General features: G+C 41.0%; 1 long non-coding RNA gene across 2 annotated transcripts in view; it reads right to left on the reverse strand.

The window, feature by feature from the left end:
- Positions 1-21,581, reverse strand: part of LOC136012907 (uncharacterized) — a 309,517-nt gene that overhangs the window by 15,864 nt on the left and 272,072 nt on the right. Inside the window, exon 10 of one of the 2 annotated variants that reach the window (XR_010612061.1) lies at positions 18,384-19,866. The exons of the other annotated variant lie outside the window; for it this stretch is intronic. This is a non-coding gene — a long non-coding RNA (uncharacterized LOC136012907). Of the gene's footprint in view, positions 1-18,383; positions 19,867-21,581 lie in introns of those variants that run through there. 2 annotated transcript variants of the gene reach the window in all.

Consider the following 21,581-nt stretch of genomic DNA (forward strand, 5'->3'; position numbering starts at 1 on the left):
TTAGAACCAAGTTCCTTTTTCAGTGTGAAGAGGAAGCAATTTTACCTACTTCTAATCTTCACCATTGCATGACATGGGGAAAGCACACTGACTTCTTTAAATGAAATGTGAGAAATGAAAAGTAGCAAGTGGCCAAGTTGAGCCCATCCAGCCTTTGGTTGGGCTACATATTTGGAACCATGTAAGTAAAGCAAGAACCTAATCAGGTGGCACACTCCTACAACACTTAACGAGGAGCAACCAAGTGCAAGTGAGTTCATTAAGCTGTGCAATGGGAAGCGAAGTTGAAAATATCAATCACTTTCTTGAAAATCACGAAGTAATGGACAACTTTCCTGAATTTGATAGGCGTTTCTTTTCAAAAGAGAATTAATTAAATAGGAATGTGTGCTTTTATTGAAGAAAGAATTCTTGCTTTTTAATTACTTCAGGATTAGATACAACATTTTGATATCAGTATAATTACTATACTGCCAACCATAGGATCTCCCAGTTCATGAGTATCAATAACTTCAATGTTTCAGAGCCTAGATATTCTCAATTCTCCCTGATAGTAGCAGAAGAAAATCTTTTAACATCGTGAGTCAAATGTTTTAGTCATTCCCCAGTGAATATCACAAGTGAGCCAAGAAATATCCAATAAGGAAATTTATAATGAACCTACACCACCGCCGTCAGAATGTGAAATTTTAGTATGAGCTAATTTTATTGGGTAAGACAAACGAGCCTTTTGCTTGTGATAGGAATGCTTTATTGATTTCACTTCTGAGGCACCTTGGCAGGATTTAGAGAGCAATGCAATGTGGCTATAGCATTATTGTCTCTTTACAGGATGCTTTTTGTGTTCATGCTATACCTATGCTGCCTGGGCTATAACCATTTCTCACTCCTATGGTAAATTCTATAATGTAAAAGGCAAAGACTAAGATTTGCCTCTATGGTGGATTCATGTAAGTCATCCTTCCCAAACCTATAGAACAATTATAACACTTTGACAAACTGATTTTCCACACCTTCACATAAGGGCTTTTTTCCTCCTGTTTCAAAAATCTTGTGAGCTGAAACAAGTGCATTCTGCTTTTACATACTCATTCCTTAGCATGCATTTGTAGGCAGTTAATAGTTATTATGCTGCACTGTACAATTTAGGACTTTAAAAGGACATCTTCATGATGCTAACACAAGAGTAAGGCCATTTTATTTCTCAACTCATTTGCTAAAATAAGATAAAAGATTATTTTGAAAACTGATGGAGATGATCCCTGGCTTAATCGCTATAACCAAATGATCATTGCACACTGGTGCATAAAACACAAGGTGTTTCAAGTCAGAAAGTAAGCACAGATTTTGCAAGGCCAGAGAAAATCACATTAACTGTGGAGAAGCACTTGATTATTTTCACTGACTGGCCTTTTCATAGGATTCAGCTTTCACTTACATACAGCCACACAGTGACGAGGAATTTTTTAACTCCTATCCTGACTAGACTCCCATAGCCGAAGTAGTAAGTGGAAGACAAAGAGAAGTGAAAAAGCAAGTTAGAAACAACAGAGAGATGGTCAATAAATCATAAATGAGGTCCCTAAGAAAAAGTGGGCAAACACAGCTAGTTTTTACTGTGTTTTCCTTACGACCACAAGTAGAGCACCCCAATAGGAGAGGATATAAAGAATGAAATGAATGGTACTAAGGACTCAAGTTCATACATGTTCTGGTGAGATTTTAATTTGCTCTAGTTTGTTCCTGCAGACTAACCACACACTAGCTGCTGAGGGTGCATCTTATAGTTAAGTTTCAGCTGCCAGGAGTTCAGCTGATGTGCTGTCACACCACTTGGCAAGGGGAAGCAAAGCCTGGTAGACAGGGATGATAAAGGCATTCACCTCAAAGTGAATCTCCTTCAGATCTCCTGAACCACAACGCTAATGTGGATGTCCCCAGTGTTTCGATATACAGAGACACAATGGCAGTGTAGCAGAACAGTGATAATGCTGCACTTACAGTCATCTATGTGCTACTTTACCATGAATTCTGCAATGACAGTGACAGTAGCATCTGTCCTGTATGCCATACCTTTGATTCTACTCTGCTAACGTGTTATCTTACAGGGAAGGGGAGGAGGGGGTCCTCGAGATGCACAGAGATCTCACTTTTCCTTTCAGACTCTCTATCAAGTGCCTACCAGTAAAGCACACTGGATTTGTGCTGGCACAGATCAGCTGCTGCTCAGGACAGCCAGCTGAGCTCTTGAAGGGAACTGCCACCTGTGTGCAAGTCCCATACTTGAAGGGCACAAGAAGGAAGATTATCCACCTCCTGCGAAAGTCAGCAGACACATCCCTCCTCTCCATCCACAATCTCTCCCCCCTCCCAGGCTTCACAGAACCCAGCTAGCCCAGCAAAACACCCAGCAGGCTTGGTCTTGTAGCCTGGGAGAGAGGCAGGAGCATCACTGTCATGGAATATTTCAATGGCAGTCTCCATTATTAGGGGACAGTCAGTCTTCTCCAAACAAGAGTTAGCTCACAAGAACAAAAGGAAAGGACTTTGTTTCCTTTAAGCAAGATGTTCCCCTTCTTACCTAGAAGAGGAACATCTTTCTACAAGTACCAATGTTGTTCAAGCCAAAGTGTTACAAACTGCCTAACGCAGCTAGTACAGCTGGTTTCCATAGTGCACCCTTCTGCACAGCATTTAAGTAAGTAGGAGCTAGTTGCAAGAAACAGGGAAATAAAATTTCATGCAGAATCATTCAAAACTCACTATTAATTCTCCTTTATGCACATGCCTTCATCTAAGGAGGGAATGAGAGGAGGGCTTAAAAGCCATTTTATTAGAGATGAGTGCCTTTTTATTTCCACCTTCATCTCTGAGCTGTCTTCTTGCTCAAAACACACCACAGCCACAGATGGGGACTGCTACCTGTGACTTGGTGCAGCTCCACACAAGTCTCACCTGGCTGCCTCAGAGAGTTCAGCCTGTATTGGTCCCCCTGGAATAGCATACCCCAGATTTACACCTTGATGAACCAACCTCCTCCACCCTTTAAAGACTCTCTGACTTTGGAGCAAATGAGGTGTCCACTCTGTTTTTAGCTATAGCATCCTTATTTAGAAATAGAGGCCAAACAAGTGAAGGAACAGCACCCAGGGTGGGCAATGGACTCTGGGTTTTTAAATGATAGCCCATGTAGAGACAAAATAAAGGTGTAGTACACAGAAAAAAGCTATCAAAAATACATATCCTACTTACTAGCTATACTTCCTGACTCCTGTCAAACAGATGGTAATATTTCCCATCAGCAATACATCCTATAAATAGCTAAATGCATTGGCAAATGTTGACCAGATTTCCATGTGAACAACATAAACCCCTTAAAGAGTTACCTGGTTGAAAACAGCAGCTTTATTCATCTCCCCGCAGTAAGCAGGCTCATACTGAGTATTACAACTAACGTCCATCTCTCCATAAATTAAAATTTACCAATTTACTGCTTCAGTTTACAGTTCGCTAACTTGATGCAGATATAAAAGCTGTATCTGATTGAATCATCTCCTGAATAAACTTAATGACATGAATTTTACACACACCCTGGCACTGCTTTAGTTTTAAAATGTAGTGCTCAATCCCACATCTGAACTCTTTCAACATTAATTTTATTGTTGTATATGATAAAAAATAATCTCTGAAGGCTTTTGGAAAGGAGAATATTCAGAACTGATTCCAGTTCTCATTAAAGGCTGTACAGTAAGCAAACTGAAGGCTGAAAGTCCTTTTCCCACCTTCCCTTCAAAAAGCAGGTGCAGCGTGAGGGCATGAGAGCACCAGCTCTCTGCGCACACATTTCACACTATTCTTTACCAGTATCTCTACCCATCAACTGGAGGACCGCATCTAGGCATGAGATAATATCTGGCTTCATCTCCATGCACATTCCTGTCCTCTTTGCTTGTAAAGCCAGAAAGGTTATAAATAGTGATAGGGAGTATGTGGCATGGACACCCGTGGGGTTAAGACCTCAGATTATTTCACAGGTTGCTGAACAGCTGCCTAAAATATCCTTTCTGTCTCCTAGCCCTTTTTCTCATTCACTCCCCCAGAAATTTACACAGAAGAGATGAGCTTAAGCCAGCAGTCTAGAAGAGATCTGAATCTCAATAAGCAAGAAGCAGCACTGCTTTTCCTTAAGTAGATGAATCTGTGAAGACAAGATTTTTCTCTCTGCTTAGGAAAGCATATGGAGGGAGCCACTACACTGGTTAAGGGCTGAAGGAAAAGGATGCTTTGCAAATAGCACACTTAGCGTATCGTGATGGCAATGTTGCCAAGGGCAAAGAAATGTTCAGTGAAATCAGTATCTCTGACAGCTGATAGTGTCCGTGCTCTTGAAAGCTAAAAGATTCCCTTGCAAGAGGGTGCTTTGCAGCTGTATTTCATCCATCTTCCCCAAAGCTCCTAAGAGCCTCCAAGGATCTCCATGTAGCAGCCTGTTCTCTTGCCCCACCAATGTGTCACACTCAACATGCAGCGTGTCTTTTGGGCTGAGGCCGGGAGGAGTGTGCAAAGGGGCAAGAAAGCTGTGTAAACTGGACAAAAGTGGATGCTGAATCACAGGTTCTTCAGGGGCATGAAGCAATTTGATCTCTCTAAGGAAGTCTGCCACAGAAAGCAGATTTAAAAGGAGAGTCACACACACAGATGGGGGAGTGCAAGCAAAGCAGTTCCCTGACTGGAGAGCATCTGGCATACCATTAAGCTACACTTAAATAACTAACAAGCTAAACAAAACCCTTAAGTAGTACATGATGTGAGTCTTTTCGAAGGACCTGAAATGTGACAGCTGAAGACAGGTCATAGGATGTTTAACTGCTGGAGATCCAAAGCTGTCGAAACAGATGCTCAACTGTAGCTAGAACCAGAGGAATTAAAAAGAACAGAGGCTGTTCAAGTAAAATGATGGATATGATGGAAAACTGCGCTTGCTAATGGAAAGACAGAAAAATAATTCATGTATTGGCCCAGCAGGCATCTCAACCCCCCTCCCCTCACCAGCCACTCACTCATTCCCCAGTGGGATGGGGGAGAGAACTGGGAGGCTAAACGTGAGAAAACTCCTGGGTTGAGATCAAGACAGTTTAACAGGTAAAGCAAAAGCTGGGCACACAAGCAAAGAAAACAAGGAATCAATTCCCCACTTGCCATCGGCACGCGGGGGTCCAGCCATCTGCAGGAAAGCAGGGCTCCATCACTTGCAACAGTGACTTGGGAATACAAATGACAGCACTCTGAATGACACACACGCATTTCTTTCCTCAGCTTTACACACTGAGCATGATGCCATACGGTGTGGAATATCCCTGTGGTCAGTTGGGGTCAGCTGTCCCAGCTGTGCCCACTCCCACTCACTGGTGGGGTGAGAGGCAGAAAAGGCCCTGGCTCTGTGCAACCACTGCTCAGCAGTAACTAAAGCATCCCTGTGTTATCAGCACTGTTTCCAGCACTAACCCAAAACTCAGCCCCATACCAGCTTAAGTCTATCCCAGCCAAAACCAGCAAAGTCTGCAGTCTTTTACATAGAAGAGCTGACGTTTATGCTACCTTTTAAAAGCAGAGAGATGAAATAGCTTTCATGCAGCTCTCGAGTCCTCAGCAATTCTGCATCTCATATCCTGAGGAATGAATCTCTCTGATTTCTTTTGTCATTTGTTACGAAAAAAAAAATCTAACGTATTTATTTTTGTCTGGCATCTTCCACATTTACTTTCATTACCATGTAAAACACTGCCACTAAAGGAGGCGTGACCCTCCTTGATGCACTATGGAAGCAGGAGGAATTTGGCTCACAGATGGGTCAGCGTACTACATGTGATCGTAAGAAAGCCTGATATCACTACAATTAACGTCCATAGTAAGAACAACAACACAAACAAACAAACCCAACAAAAAATACCATGCTCGGCTGAAAATACTTTGTGGCTAGATGCAGCTGCACACTAGAAACGAAGGTGCAGGTAACGTGTTTCAGGGTATTGCCAGAAAGTAAAAGAGAAATTCCCTGTTGCTTACATTATTTTATATATGACACAATTCTTAATACAAACTTTTGGACGGAAAGAAACTTCGAGTGCAGCCTGTATTTGTATTTCACCCATATCAAGCAGACTAGCTCACAGCTGGCTAAAGACCATCACCCCAAATATACAGCTCTCTTCATCTGAAGGTGTCCTGTCCTTGCCTTTGTTGATTTCCGTCCACTTCCCCAGTAGTTCATAACAGCTAAATAAATCTAATAATAAAACAATGCCTGCCTAATACCTATTTTGAGCTTGTCTTGTTGAGTTTTCTGCTATTAGTTCTTGTTGTGCTTTTCTCTGCTAAATTAAGGAGCTCTTTTGTATCCATTTGTTCTTACCATGGAGCATTTCTACACTAATCAAGTGACTTCTCAGTCTGCTCTAGAATAAAGAACGACTTGATCTGCAAGTGTCTCATTATACAGCTTTTTCTCTTCCCCTTGAGTAATTAGTATTGCTTTCTCCCTCAATTTTTAATATCCTTTTAAAAAGTATGGAATAGAAACAATTTTCAGGTTCTGACTGATGTACTCACACAGAAATTTACCTTGATGCTTCCATATGTTCCTCTTCCCATATGTTCAAGGTGCATGTTAACTTCCCTACCACTGTAGGGACTCTCACAGACGCCCTGCCTGCCAACAGTCTCAGCTCCTAGATCACTCCCAGAGGGCTATTAACGCCAGTGAAAAGTAACGGACTTATACACACACCTATTCCATCAATCTTGGATATCGCTAAGCTGTAGCTCAGGATCCTCCTCCATCTGAGCTAAGGGAATAAACCAAAACCAAATAAATGTACACAGCCACTTTTTAACAGAACAGCCCTATCTCTGGATTTGGGAAGCATGCCCAATCCCTAACCTTTTAAGCAGCTCTATTACCTGTCCACTAAGCCTTGTGCAACATGGGCATAAACACCATGTTAATGGCATAGCTGCACAAACATTTCTCTGGCAGCAAAGCTGGGTCAAAAAGTTCCCCACTGCTTGGTCCAGCTCCAGCTTTAGCTTCACTGGACCAGCCCAACTGCCTGAGGTGCTGCACTCTCAGTGAAACTGTTGGAAGTTACCAGGGTAAAATACCCAACAGAAAAAACCTCTTCCATCGCAGTCTTCTCCTCCCCAGCTAAGAAGAGGGTGCAGAGGCAGAACAGAAATAGAAACTTGGAGAAGGTTTTCCAAATATTAAAATAGAAGAGGGCAGAAAATACTTAAGCTGACTTTGCCATCTTGACCAAGAACTGACACTCAGTGCTGTGCATAGAAGAACACATAGCAACAGAAGAAACTATTTGCCTACTTGAGTTAAAGCAGTCAGAAGCCCTGCTAGAGACAACCTAGAAGACAGCACACATTCAAACTATCGTAAAACTACAATTTAATGCTCGGGGCAATCCAAATTGAGGTTTGGCTTTTCAGCAAAGAAATAGCTGTAGTTATAGGATGACAGCATGGCTGAATTATTAGGGCAACAACCTGGATCAGCAAATAGCTCCCAACCAATTCTTGCAGATGCCACTGTCTCTGCAGGCACAAGACAACAAGGAATGACCAACAACAAAACCATCAAGTGGGGTGACTTGCCTTCATTGCACTAAACCTGCATAGGGAGTCACTTTCAGAATTCATACAGCCTTAACTTAATTTAAAGTAGTGAAAATGAACTGAATTATTAATCCTTGAATCCGGAATAAATCCCTAGATGGTTTTCATCCTGTTTACAAGACTAAAGGAGTCCTCTACTCTGTTCATTTCATGCAGCCTCATCAAAATTCCCTGCTGCACTGATCAAGTTAAGGTCAAAGTTTTGTGACCCCACTGCTCTGAGACTTGCTAGAAATTTGCTTAATATGTATCGGAAATTTATTCATGGCCAATTTATTCCAATTTATCCTCATAACAACACTGTCCTTTGGGCTAAATGGCTCTTCTGCTCTGCTCCATGTATTCCAAGCAATATCTTCTTGCAGCCATCATTTTGCTAGATGAAGGAAGCAAACTTTTAATTCTTCTTTCAAAAGGAAATTGAGACAATCAGAGTTCAGCTTCCTTGGGCCAGAACTGCACACACGTCCTGGGTTCAGCAGCAGCAGTCATTTTTCTCCTTCTTAGTAGCTGGTGCAGTGCTGTGGTTTTGACTCTCAGCCTGGGAACAGCGCTGATAACACCGATGGTTTTAGTTGCTGCTCAGTGATGTTTACTCTGACCAAGGACTTTGTGAGCCTCATGCTCTGCCAGGGAGGAGGGGAAGCCGGGAGGAAGCAGAGACAGGACACCTGACCCAAACTGACCAAAGAGCTATTCCATACCACAGCACATCATGCCCACTATACAAACTGGGGGCAGGTACCCAGAAGGGCGAGATCACTGCCGGGGTCGGGCTGGGTATCGGTCGGCGGGTGGTGAGCGTTTGTATTCTCTTCCCTTGTTATTTCCCTTATCATTATTATCATTGGTGGTGGTAGCAGTGATTTTTGTTATACCTTAGTTACTGTTCTTATCTCAACACGTGGGAGTTACATTCCTTTGATTCTCCTCCCCATCCCTCTGGGAGTAGGGTGGGGAAAGGGAGGAGTGAGACAGAGACTGCGTGGTTCTGATTTATGGCTGGGCTTAAACCATGAGAACACAGTATTTCAGGCACTGTTTCATGGGTGCCCTAGGTGAGGAAATCCATTTTTACAATTAACTTTGATTTACGCATTCCATTTTCACTTTTGTTATCTACACCAAGAAACTTAAAATATATCAAGACCATTTTTTGAACTCGTACCTCAGTATTCTGACACAAACCTGGGAAAAGTAAGACTTGAGAATGTTCTCCCTCATGCTGCATTCTGAGGCAACTCAGTCTGAATTGGAGACTAATGAAAATCTCTATATAGCTATGCCAGGACCAAATAATTCATATCACATGCCTTAGAAAAGATGATTTACAAAGAAATAACATGCTGTCTAGTCTCAATAACCTTTTCTAAACATCCTATTTGAGGTTATGGGTAAGTTATAAAGACTGTATCTCTTTTCCAGACATTGAAAACCTGTGCTAAAAATCATAACGGTTAGGGAATAAAATATATATTATTCTAATATATATATCTATTATATTATATCTATAGCTAATAAATATATTATATATAATATATATTATTCTAATATATATTATTCTAATATATCTATTATATCATATCTATATCTAATATATATTATATATAATATATATATTATTCTAATATATATCTCTATATAATATATATAATACACATTATTCTAATATATACATTTCTAACTATAGAATACAAGACAGCGTAGCAGTCCTTAAAGTGTACTTCTATATTTAATTATTTCTTTTCAAGATTTTTACTACACTTCCCATTTCCTGGTGCTTTTTCCCATTAATAAAGTGATAAAACGAATCAACTGTTACTACTTTAAATGTCATTAAGTAGCCCCAGGATGGTGCCTACAGTTATGCAAAGCTTAACAGCTAGAATGTATTTATTGATCTGCTTTGTTTCCTGACAGCTACGAATGTAACCTGCACCTACCATCTAACCAAGAGCCTTCCAGACTATTTTCAATGGAACAAGGCTCTACAATTTTGGTGAATGTTTTGTTTTGTTGGGTTTTTTTTTGTTTGTTTATGTTCTGTTGTTGTTTTCAATGTAAGACCTTTGGCTTCACATGGCATATGGTGGGGTGTGTGTATGTGCTTCTGTGCGCATCTTCAGCTCACATAACTTGCGAAAAAGCAGGTCCGCCTTAAGAAAGAAAGAGCGCCGTTCTGATTTATACCACTATGAGCTTTGAATGACTGGTGACAAAGTTGTTGGATAAAAACCCCCATGTACCAGTTTAGCTGAACATTAATTCCATTCTTCTGTGACTGAATGCTCACTTTTTGAAATGTGAGATGCTGAATTCCTGGGCTGCCATTTTAAAACTGGCAGAGAAACTTCAGTTCATGACCATAATATCTGACGAATATCAGTCGCATCAAAATATGTCTGTGCAAAACTGCGCACCCCATCACCACACAGATATTTTTCTCCCTCAAACAGGCGAACTTCAGACAGTTTCTTCCACAAAGCAAGCTCTAACAGAGGCAGGAGAGGGCTCCTGAAGTCCTTTTTACAGCAGAGCCACCCCCTCAGAATGAACTCCATCACACGTTGCATATACGCAAACAAAATTAAAGTCTTTCTTTACTGCAAATTCTTAGTAATTCAATTGCCTGAGGGACTGCTGGGGCCCTTGAGTTACCTGAGGAGCAGATATCTTCAGTCATTTAAGTCATCAAGGGGAAAGAGAAATAAACAGGTATGTCCTTACAAGCTACACTGTGAGGATTTATATTTGCACTCTGTTGTCTTAGCTACAGTTCTGAAAGCATTCACTTGTACAGTACAGTTGAGTAAGACTTGGCAGTTTAAAAAATCTTCCTAAAAATTAATATCACATCTTCATAAAAAATATCCTTTTTGGTTACTTCTCCCATCTTCCTGAGCCAGATTTGGCCTGCTGGAAAGGTAACAAGAACATTCTTTTATGTTGAGCTATCTGCACAAGGCACTGAAATTCAGCTTTGTGAGCATCCTGAAAAACTACATATTTCATTTTATTTTTAAATCACAGCATGTCAAAATGAACCATGTAGAATAGCAGGGATTCATTTCTTCACGCCTGACAGTAGTCACTAACTTTGTTTCACTTCTATTCATGCATACCTTGTGTGAAACAGAGGCATAGATAACAGGAGCTCCATTTTTCACAACGGCAAGCTCACTTATCTATTTATTAGATGCTCTAAATAGAGCACCTGAACTCCAGAAGTCAATTTATAGCACTGTCCTGGTTTGCACAGCTGGGTTGAAGCTGTAGGGCCCAATTTCATTTGCCCTCCACACATGCAACCCTCTCACAAGTTAATGCAAGCTGTGATACGAGAACTGAGATAAAATACTGGACTAATGCACAGCTTACTATGCTTCAAAGCGTAGCATTTCAGCTAAGGGAACAGAGAAAATACACCTACTCCAAACACAGCAGTCATCTTCCATTTGGTGGACCAGAACTTTCACATCATTACTCAGGAGAGAATTTTAGCTATCCTTAGTAAAAAGAAAATAGCACAGTTGCAACCCCAAGTATCTGTGGTTTCTAGGATGCTTAGAGAATGTAGCCAGCTGTGGGCAAACACTAATACTAAGAAGTAAGTGTACTTGCCATATATATGGAGATACATATCTGTATGCATATATGGGTGTGTGTATGTATGTAAATATATATATGTATTTGAAATAAATATTTCTTAGAAAATAGAAAAAGGTCCCCCCCTCCCTCTTTTAGCAGGACAAAGCTTGTGTAAACTGCTCCCTGTGCCATCAATTGTGGCTGGAGAACAGGAATGCAGCTGACAGCAGTTGCTATTCTTCTGATACACCAGACACATGCCTCACATTCCCGCTGCAGCTGACGCCACAATTAGTCCTTGTATGGCTGAAAGGGAGTGGGGAAAGAGGGAGTTCTCCTGGAGAACATTTGGTTTCCATGGATAAGCCTAGTTTCTTCTACAGCAGTGCCTTCCTGAAGTCTTTATAATCTACTCTACTGAAAGCCAAAAAGTAAGTATGAATGGAATGAAACCTTTCTGAGAGACGAACACTTAATGAGTCTCAACCTTGGTTTGTGAAAATTCATGCCAGTGAAACTGGGGGGGGAGAAAAAACAACTTTCTCAGAGCCCAGTTATCGAGTACATAAATGAAACCTACCGGAAACTTTTGCCTACCAAGTTTCTTTTGGCTTTCTTTTTACACCTTCCTTGTCTGAAAATGATTTCTGACCAAGGACAGAGCAGAAGGCTTCAAGGTTTACTACATAGTTGATTTGGCTTAAAACCACACATGGCAGCAGAATTTGTGTACAGAAACAATGGATGTTGATTACTAATAGAACTTGACATGTACTGTGCTCTTAACATTAAATCATTCCAGTGGTCACAACAATTCCATCTCCAATATCCCAAAACAATTCAAGGTTTTGTCTGGTCTCCAGTAACAAGATTTTAAAATTACGCCCTTAACAAAAGTGCTCTTTAGACTTTAAATAGGGATATGAATATATGTATTTATAGACAGATCACAAACTAGTTCATAAGCCTTATGTTAAAGACAGAGATGCATGTAAATTAACGTGGGGGGTTTTAAGTAGCTAAAAGTCGCATGTTAGCACACCTTTGGGTATTTCTACTGTGCCATGGTGAATGCATAATTTGGACCCAGCGGTCAGCACCTTCTCTGTTCACCACAGTTGAAACAGCCATTGAGTGGGTTGATGAAGAGCAGCCAAGACTCTTGTTTCCCCTGCAGGCTACATAATTTTTGCCCATCTCAGAAGCCAAAAGGGAAGGCAGTGCAATCTATTGGCTTGCCTCCAGCTCAGAGCTCAAGACGCGTAAGGGGTTTAATGATTTGTGTGCATTATGGAACAGCTTCGCCATTGATACGTTTTAAATAAAAGTCATGTTCTGTTTCCCTGGCTTAACTCATAATTTGATTATCCAAGTCCAGATTTCCCAGGGGCTCCTGTAAGACATTCCAAACAAACACTTCACTCCTTTTCCTCTTATGCCTGCATTTCTCATGCTATCCTATCTAAGGCTGCCATTTGCTCCGAGAACAACCAGAAAGCACCTTTCTGTCTGAGCAATGAAAATGTTTCCGCAGCATCCTTACCTCTGCACTGCAAACACAGACGCTGTTATGCTGTGAATAATCACATGAAGCTATTAAATAATTTGATCCTCTGTTTTTACATTTCGTGGTTTTAGGGCTGGAGGACAAACTGGGACAAAACTAACAGTTATTTTCCCTTCTTCTCATTCGTACCACTCCTACCGACTACGAGAAAGAACCACGTGTGAAAACTGCATGCAGGTTATACTACTTCTCATTCAAATTCTTACGTGGAACAGGATTGAAATCTTCTAGGCTTTCCTCAAGAGCCTATGTTTATCTTTATACTCAAACACAGAAATGCACATGAAAAACTAGATCTTGCATTCTGTTCTCTTTTCCCTCTCCCTTCAATGTTAATATATAAACAGATATTACTATGAAGTTAGTATAATCAAATGGGTAGAGCTGTAGGTTACATGTGAGCCATTTGCCATCAGACCACAGCTGCGCCGCCCTGGTAGCACACTCCATCATTAACTAGTTTCTTCCAGGGTAGCATTTTCCACCCCGACTTCCTTCTACCTGAGCATCTTAAGGTACTTCACAGGCATGAAGCCAGTCTGTGCCCTGCTCCTCCTGGTTTTAAACTTGCTTTTTCTTGAAAGAAGGCTGAAAGAGCAAACTGAAGAGGATTTTCAGGAACACTGTATAAGAATGTAGAAAAGTCAGAGCAGAACTGACCTGCCCAGGTCAGCCTCTGCAGTACCCTACTCCAGCAGCAACTTCGCCTATATAACTGCTGCTGAGAACGTGCTCCCCAGAGTGAACAGCAGAAGGGCTGTGAGTTTTACCTGTGGAAAGAAGGTGCGTTGGATGAGGAAGCAGCAAGAAATGTCCAAAGGCACTGGCCAAGCGAAGCCCACATTTCCTCAGAGAGATCTCACTAGAGGGAGCACACACACCACTGCCTCCCCTTGCTATCGCTGCAATCTGCTCAAGGAGACTGGCTCGAAATTTTCAAGTCTCCTCAACTGCAGAAAGCGAAATGAAAATAATAAATCCTCATGAATAGACATAAAAATCACCATTGTGATTTCCTGGGGAGGGCTTTCCTTTGAAGAAATGTAGTTTTAGCAGCAAGGCAGATTGTTCTGATGGGGAAAATACAATACTAATAAAAAGATGAGCTTGCTAATGAATAAATCCTATCTCCCTTTTCAGAAACACAATGGTAGTTTTTCCAGCCCTTCCCATTTTCAACAGTTGCACTGGGATAATAAAATAATCTTGTTACCATATGGTCTGAGCAAAGAAGAGGAACCAGGGAATCTTGACAGAGTGTGAAATGAGGACTTGGTTTTTTTCTCCCACTTTTCATCATCAGTTTATTTTCCTCATCCTGCGTTGCTGATAGATTCTGGTATAAACAGTTACATAGCCAAATCATTAAATGCCATCACCAGGGTCTGTTGGACAGCAGCAGCTCTTCTGGAAATGACTCCTGCAAGCTCAGACTAAAGCCATAAAAAGAGGAGGCTGCGCTATGAAATAATTACTCTCTGCTTCACCGGTACCCACCTTTCCAAAGCAGACCAGTGCTGCATCTTCATGCAAATTTTTCAGAGGTGTATGCCAATGTGTGATTGATTTGCTCAAAACAAAAAGACCTTGGGCGTTTGCCTTACTTTATCAACTAGGATCTTTGCAGAATTAGCACACAAATCACCTAAGCCTGATGCTAATGGCAGTTCTCAGTGGTGTAAAATGACCCTTTGAGGGAGAAGATGCATGACAGCTCCTCCAGTCTGCATCTTTGCACATCCGCCCTCTCCATTTCCCCTGTCCAGCTGCAGATGCTCTGGGTAGTGCCTTTGGTTTGCCTGCTGATTGTCTGCACCTGAAGCAACTGTTGCATGCTCCAGACTGCTCCTGGCTTCTTTCCTACATCCTTTTCTTTTGTATTATTCGGTTTTGGGGGAGTTGTTCTGGTTTTGTTCTCTCCCCCGCCCCTTGCTTTTGCTTTTCACTTATGCAAAAAGAATGCGCACGTCCTTCTACGCCCATCTATAATTCCCTGGTGAAATTACCCTTGATCCTCACAGTACTCTGCATTCTTCACAGGCCGTTTGCATTTGCTGCCTGTTTCACTTGCACAGTTCATCAGGCACTGCTGCATGAAGGAATTTCTCTTCTAATCCTTATGTGGTGTGTATCCCACTCCTAATTCAAGTCACTCAGATGGCAGGTCTCCTCAGGAGAAAGGCCAAAGTCACAGTTAGTCACTCTTGCAAGCACATACAAAGGTTTGATGATCATTTCGGAAATGTCAGGAGGTTAACAGCAATGAGTTCTATTTATGTAGGCATGCAAAAAAACATCACACGTAGTGTGTGTGGGTTGGGAAAGGAAAAGAGAGAAGAAGAAAAGCCTTTGCAAAGGTCTAAACCAAATCCCTTTGTCCTGAAGAGTCACAGAGAAATATCAAGGCAGCCACCACAGCCTGCAAATCCCAGTAACTTGGCAGGATAAACCCAATGTTACCAAAGAGACAGCCTTTAAAAAGATACTACTTGTAGCCCTCCCTAGCAGAGTGCACTATGCCAGCCCGGTCAGACTGCTGTAGGTCATGAGCAGAACATATTGAGGGTTTATGTCTCTGATAAAGAGAGTAAGTTGCTTTCTCTGCATCTGGATTAAAGCTATCTTTCCACAGCTGCCACAACATCCTTGCTTGGTGGTGGTAAGTGGGAATCTTTCCCCACTGCTGCTCAGCAGTTCTAGTGGGCTCATGCGACGTTCTTTTCCAAATAGATAAAGATAACCAATTTATAAACCAAAAAACCCTAGTCAGTATAAAAAAGACAGACAACGTTTTTCAGTACTGATGATAGTTTTCTCCATGTGCATTTTCTCACTCTTTCATTCAGTGGTTCTCTGACATTTTTAAATTGTCTTTAGTGCCAACCTTTCATTCCAAATAGATCAATCCAACCTGAGAGTGATGCAAGAATCAATATGGCTTGGGAAGAATTAAACCCATTTCTCTCTTGAGTTTCTTGAAGGCTCTTAAAGTGCCAAATATTTTTCCCATTAACTGTACTGTAGGCAACCTACTAAATAGCTGCGAGATGCTTCTTAATTTTTTAAAGCATTACTCTGAATTAGTGGAAGATTAATCTTTGAAGAGTATTGGCTGCTAAGGAAACCTGACAAACCATCCACACAGACAACACAGGAATCTGTGAGGCATCTTTATTAAAGGAATTCTTGATCTTCCCCTTCTAGCACTGTGTACTCCAAGAGCTGACAAAAGAGAGGCCTTTCTGTGGCAAAGATCTCACTTTTACCATCACAGCAGGGGAAAGAAAACCACCTTCTAAATCATGACAAAAGCAAATCATTAAACAATGAAACAGAATTGCTCAAGCTTTGCCTGAAATTCTTTGCCTGCTGCTTTAGCACTCGCACTATTCTTGTCAGTTGTGATAACTGCAGAAATATTTGTGTCAAGCACATCAGCTACTGAGTTGGCAGCATTGTTTGCTGAGACTCTTTTCTGGTGATTCCCCTTTGAAAGTATGACAGTTTACTGCAAGCCAAGAAGAGAGCATGTGAGACATCAGCACGATTTTGGATTGGAGAAAAATTGGATAAGAAAGCCTAAGATGACACAACAGAATTTAGTCTTCCTGAAAAGATGGACTGAAGAGTCAGTCATATGGTAGGACTTAAGAGACTACATCTGAGGAAGGAGAGTATAGTAGGAAAACCGTTTGTCTGTTAGAATGAACTTTTGAATCAAAGCTAACTGAGAAATGGAATAGGAGAATCCAAAGAAATAAGTGAAGATTTTCATTAAAAAAACAACCAGTAATCAGCCATAATCACAACCTCAAATGGGAAATGGAAGCTTTTCCTTCATCACGCACAGCTCATTTCCCAGCAATGATATAATGTTATACTCTTTGTTAGGTTTTTCCAGGTACAACATCAAGCACATCCAGCCTCATCTCTGCAGGCTGTTACAGAATTCTCCATTTCTGTTATAAGATGTACCTTACTGAACAGCTTTCACTGCATCAAACTTTTGTACCAAGTCCAATGCAGTCAATGGTGAAACTGTACAAGCCCTTTGAAAAGCAAGAGGTCACATAGTCACAACTCATCTGTTGTTTCCTCTCCTCATCTGAAGATGCCATTCCAGCACATGAGGTATTTGATAAACCTTTAACAAACACCATAAGCACCACTTTGATTAAGAGCAAAGTTTGTTCATGTTGGGAGGGAAGTGAGAGGAGAAATACCTTTGGAAGTTATTTTGCTCTCAGTCCATTAGTAAAAGGTCTGGATAATCTATCACATGAGCACTATTTGGGCCACTGAAATGCCTTTAATTACAGCTCTCGTACTTGGAGTTACTGCTATAATAAACAAAAGCTTGATACGGATTGCTTGAAAGAAATAAAGGCCCTATTAAAATTCAATTTATAATAGCAGGTTTTATTCTGTTAAGGACTTTTATTTCAGATTGATCTTATGCAGTGATGTTTTCAGTAAAGGAATGGCTCTTCCTGGGGCTAATAATGCTCTGATAAGTGTAGAGAAGGTACCACTTCACTAAATTTAGATATAGGCAGCTGTATATTACTGTCTCAGTGTCTTCTTTTGCATTCAAGATGGTTGGTCTGGTAGTGTTTGGATTGTTTTTGCACAGTGTATAATGCTTGGCAAAGTGCTTTATTAAACTCAGGGTAAACTAGCGCATTGAAGTCACTTCCACAAAATGCTCCCCTGAGTCAGAGAGAGACACTGCTATCACATCTGTCCGACTGAAGTCATTTCCAACCTCACTCTACAGTTTCTGCCCCTCTGTTGGAGTTTGTTCTGCTGAAAGACATCAACATTAAATTAAAAGAAGCAGAAAGAAAAATCCCTTCCCTCAGAAATGCGTTTGAGGCTAGCTAAGTGAGAATAGGAAGGAAGGGGGAAATAGAGCTGGTGAGGAAGTTTGTGATAAATAGACTTCATCAACGAGAAACTTTCATAGTAAAAGGACCATACTTCCAATGCCTGTGCATTTTTGTTTACTTAAAAGTATATCTCTCCAATTTTCCAGTCCTAAAGTAAAAACTTTCGGTTAAGTTTGTGGTTAAGATATTGACAGCATAAAAGTAAGGGTAAGTGGTGGAAATCAGAATCATAGAATAGTTAGGGTTGGAAAGGACCTTAAGAGTATTAAAGTTTACTAAAATATAACTACGTGCTGATTAAGCATATCCTTTTCTCCCTTCAAAGTACATGCAGACACACAGTCTGGTTAAGAATAAGTTCAACGTTCTAAAGTTTGTCTTCATCTCTGGTCAAATATCCACTCTAAGAGTCTCTATACCTGCCTATGTTTCTTTAATAAAATAGATCAGCCTTTGTTCTGAAGAAGAGTGTTGTCAGGCTAAAGACAATTCAGCTTCGGTGTTACACCTGCATCAGCCATGGGCAACGAATACTAGCCGGTTAAATATTGGCTTGAACCACTTAGTCAAGATCAGTATTAAAAACACTGCAACAGATACGGTTTAGAACTACAGAGAAGACAGAAAAACACTGCTCAAAGTGCAAGTACATCTCATCGAATCCAATTACGTATTTAATAGAACACCTGTTCCCAAAATGAAGCTCTTGAGAAAATCTATGACAAACAGAGGGATCTAAAAAAAAAGGACGCAAATCTAAAAGAATAATAGAGCAGAAGGCAAAGAAAAAGATAGCGGCCACAAAGTTAGTCAGAAACTGCGAATTTTACCTGCCTGAAAATTCAGTTTGGCAAAATTTTGGTCCAAAGTTAAACTTTTCTAGATCCCGGACCAGCAAACAGAAGACATCTCAATCATTTATCTGATTCTAAACTGCCAGCTTTTCGTAGGAGACTGGAGAATTTAGTTATAAATTGTGCTGAAAACCCAACATTTTTAGGCAAATAGTGTTTAAAGTGCTCTACCAGAACACACAAAAGCTTTAGGACTCTTTTCCCATATCTATCAGTATAGTGTCATGTACTGAAAAACCAGGAGCGCCTAAGCTAATCTGAATGTGCAGTATGATTACTTCTACAATTCTGGCCTACACAAATCCAACAATTCAGCTGTACAAGCACCAGTGCTGAATCCAGCAGCAACCAACAGAACAGCCTGCAAGAAGGTATTTTACATAGACCTCTTTAAACTGCCTCCCACATCTGGATGCTGCACTTACAGTGATGTGTTCTCAGTGCAATACTTGGTCGCAGATCTTTGTGAATCTGACAAACTGCTGGGGTTTTGTGTGCATTAATTTCCCACCTGTGTAACGGTACCAAGTCTGCAAGTTAAAGGATGAAGCGTCCAGGTACTGTAGCAGAAAAGATGGTGCCAGAAAAACAAAGGACAAGCAAATCTGACACTACTCAAAATAGCTAGCTCTTACAATTGAGGCAAGGCAGGGAGCCATCAGCCATGCACCACGTTTTCTAATTTGTGCTTTTCTGAGGCTCAGGGAATGAATTTTGTGGCTGACAGGTGCTCAGTCAGGCAGTTTGGGCTTCTCAGCCACAGCCCCTCCCTGGGGCAATATTTAGTCAAAACACATGAGTGATAGCAGTGACACAGTCACAGAGGGCAGGCAGGCATCATCGGGTCACATCAATGCGCAGATACCAGAAAAGGGATTTTAGGAAGTGCTAATTTGCTGCTGCAAAAGCAATAATCACAAGCAGAGCTTCCCTGGGAATGCTTTTTGACCTTGACTGTATAACCTATCTGACAGCAACAGCCACTTTGGAGAATCATAAAACCAGACAACAAATCCTGTCCTAGAAGAAAACGGTACACGAAGGTTGTATAAAGCTGACCTGGGTCACAATCAGTTCGGCCATTTTCAGTGTGTCATGTTTTGCGGCACCAGTCTTTTCAACCCAGAGGTCTGTAGGACTGCTCTTTTCTTGCTTCCATGCACTGCCCCTGGTTTTCCTCCCCGTAAGTTGAGTGATGCTGTCCTGTAAAGACTCCTGCATTTCCCTTCCTCATCCTCTCTCCTCAGTGGTTCCTTGCTGCTGTGACTTTTTCTCCACTGATATCCTGAAAAGCAGTCCATGAAGGATGTCAACTGTGTATATTGATACAGGTTTTTTCATGAAATATGAAGATGAATTTGACAGGCACACATTTTCCCCAATAGTCTTACTAAATCACTGCTATCCACTCCTTTGTCACTTAGCTTTGCCATCTTACTTTGTCACCTCCGCTTGCTGCCATTGCATCTCTTTAGGCTCTTCAGAATAAGAGCCTTGTTTTTCTGTAAAGCCAGACACTTATTAAGTGTAAGCTCTTCTAAAATAATGAAGATTTTTCTCAATTCTCCGTTTATATATTGGTGATTTCAAAGCAGTTCCAAAGGGACAGGCAGAGACATAAATGCCTGGCAGAAATTGGTACTCTCAGCAAGGAGGTCAGGGATTGAAAAGGCCCTAAAGACTAGCCATTTTGATGCATTTGAGAACAGCCAGCATGAAATTGGTTCCGTTCTCTTTTAAAGGATTAAAAAGAGCACCTAACAGCAGCCAAACTCTGCTTCCCATGGAAGTCAAAAGCTTTGCCATTCACATTAATGCAAACAAGTGGACAGACGCCAAGTGCTTTCCTAAGTTCTGTCCCATACACCTGGTTTATATTCAGCATATGTATGTATGTATCTTAATGACTGCACTTCAGCTAACATTACTACTAGAAACAAAATAAAGCTGCAGAAGAGACCAATTTTTTTCACTTAATGTTTGTGTTGATTTATTAGCCGTACAGCCTTATAAGAATTGCAGTATTGCCCAGTGTGAAATAAAGTAAGTAAAAACCATACACATAAGAAAACATAAAAACATCAAATAAATGAAACAAGCAAAAATACATGTTTAGCTACTGCTGAAATCAGAACACCAACTCTACACATAAAGACATTAGCACTGCAGTAGTGCTACACAAGCTTATTAAACTCACCTTGCTGTTTGTTCTACAGCCCCTCTTCTCTGGTATTCCAAGGACGATATAAATGCTTTGGAGATGTGTCAGAAGGCACATGTCCAAACCCACTCCGTGCTAGCTAACAAATGGCTGTGAACTTGGTACCTGCATGTGTTGTTGATTTAGCAGGAAAACAAGGTCTTATTAGCCCCACACATTCTCTATGTTTAACGCATCAGTTGTCACATTTACAGACCAGGCAGGTTTTGCATTAAAAGTAGGCAGAAAATGCCCCAGGGAAGTGGAGGCAACAGCAGCACTGACTGAAGTGAACAGAGAGGGTGAGTGCTTACTGTGTATATTACCTTCCTGTTTCTTTCCTTGTAGTGTTACTTTTGCACCCAAGTTGCTCTAACTTTTGAAGTGAAGCATCAGTCTCAGTGCTTCAGACTCAGTAATATATTTTGGGCAACAAAGAAATAAGAGGGTCCTCCCAAGGCAAGTTATCAGACACCCAATATACACCCAAACACAGCCCATTTCTGGGCTATTTCTAGAAATTTCTGCCTAGTCAATACGGCGCTTAAGCAGCACTACTGCATATTGAGCTATGGAAAACCAAAGCAAAAGAAAGCAAAAGTGGAAGAGAGAGTGGAGCAGCAGAGATTAAAACAAAGTGAGGGGAGAAAATTCCATCCCAGGTGGTACTGGCATCTTGCAGTCAAATGGGGCTTCCAAGCTGAAAATGTCTGCTTTTCCAAGAGCATCCTAAATTGCAGACCACTTTTAAAGATACCTCAAGCCGGATACCCGAGCATTTTTAGAAAGTGAGCTCTCAG

Source organism: Lathamus discolor, chromosome 4, assembly GCF_037157495.1.
Source record: "Lathamus discolor isolate bLatDis1 chromosome 4, bLatDis1.hap1, whole genome shotgun sequence".
NCBI lineage: Eukaryota > Metazoa > Chordata > Aves > Psittaciformes > Psittacidae > Lathamus > Lathamus discolor.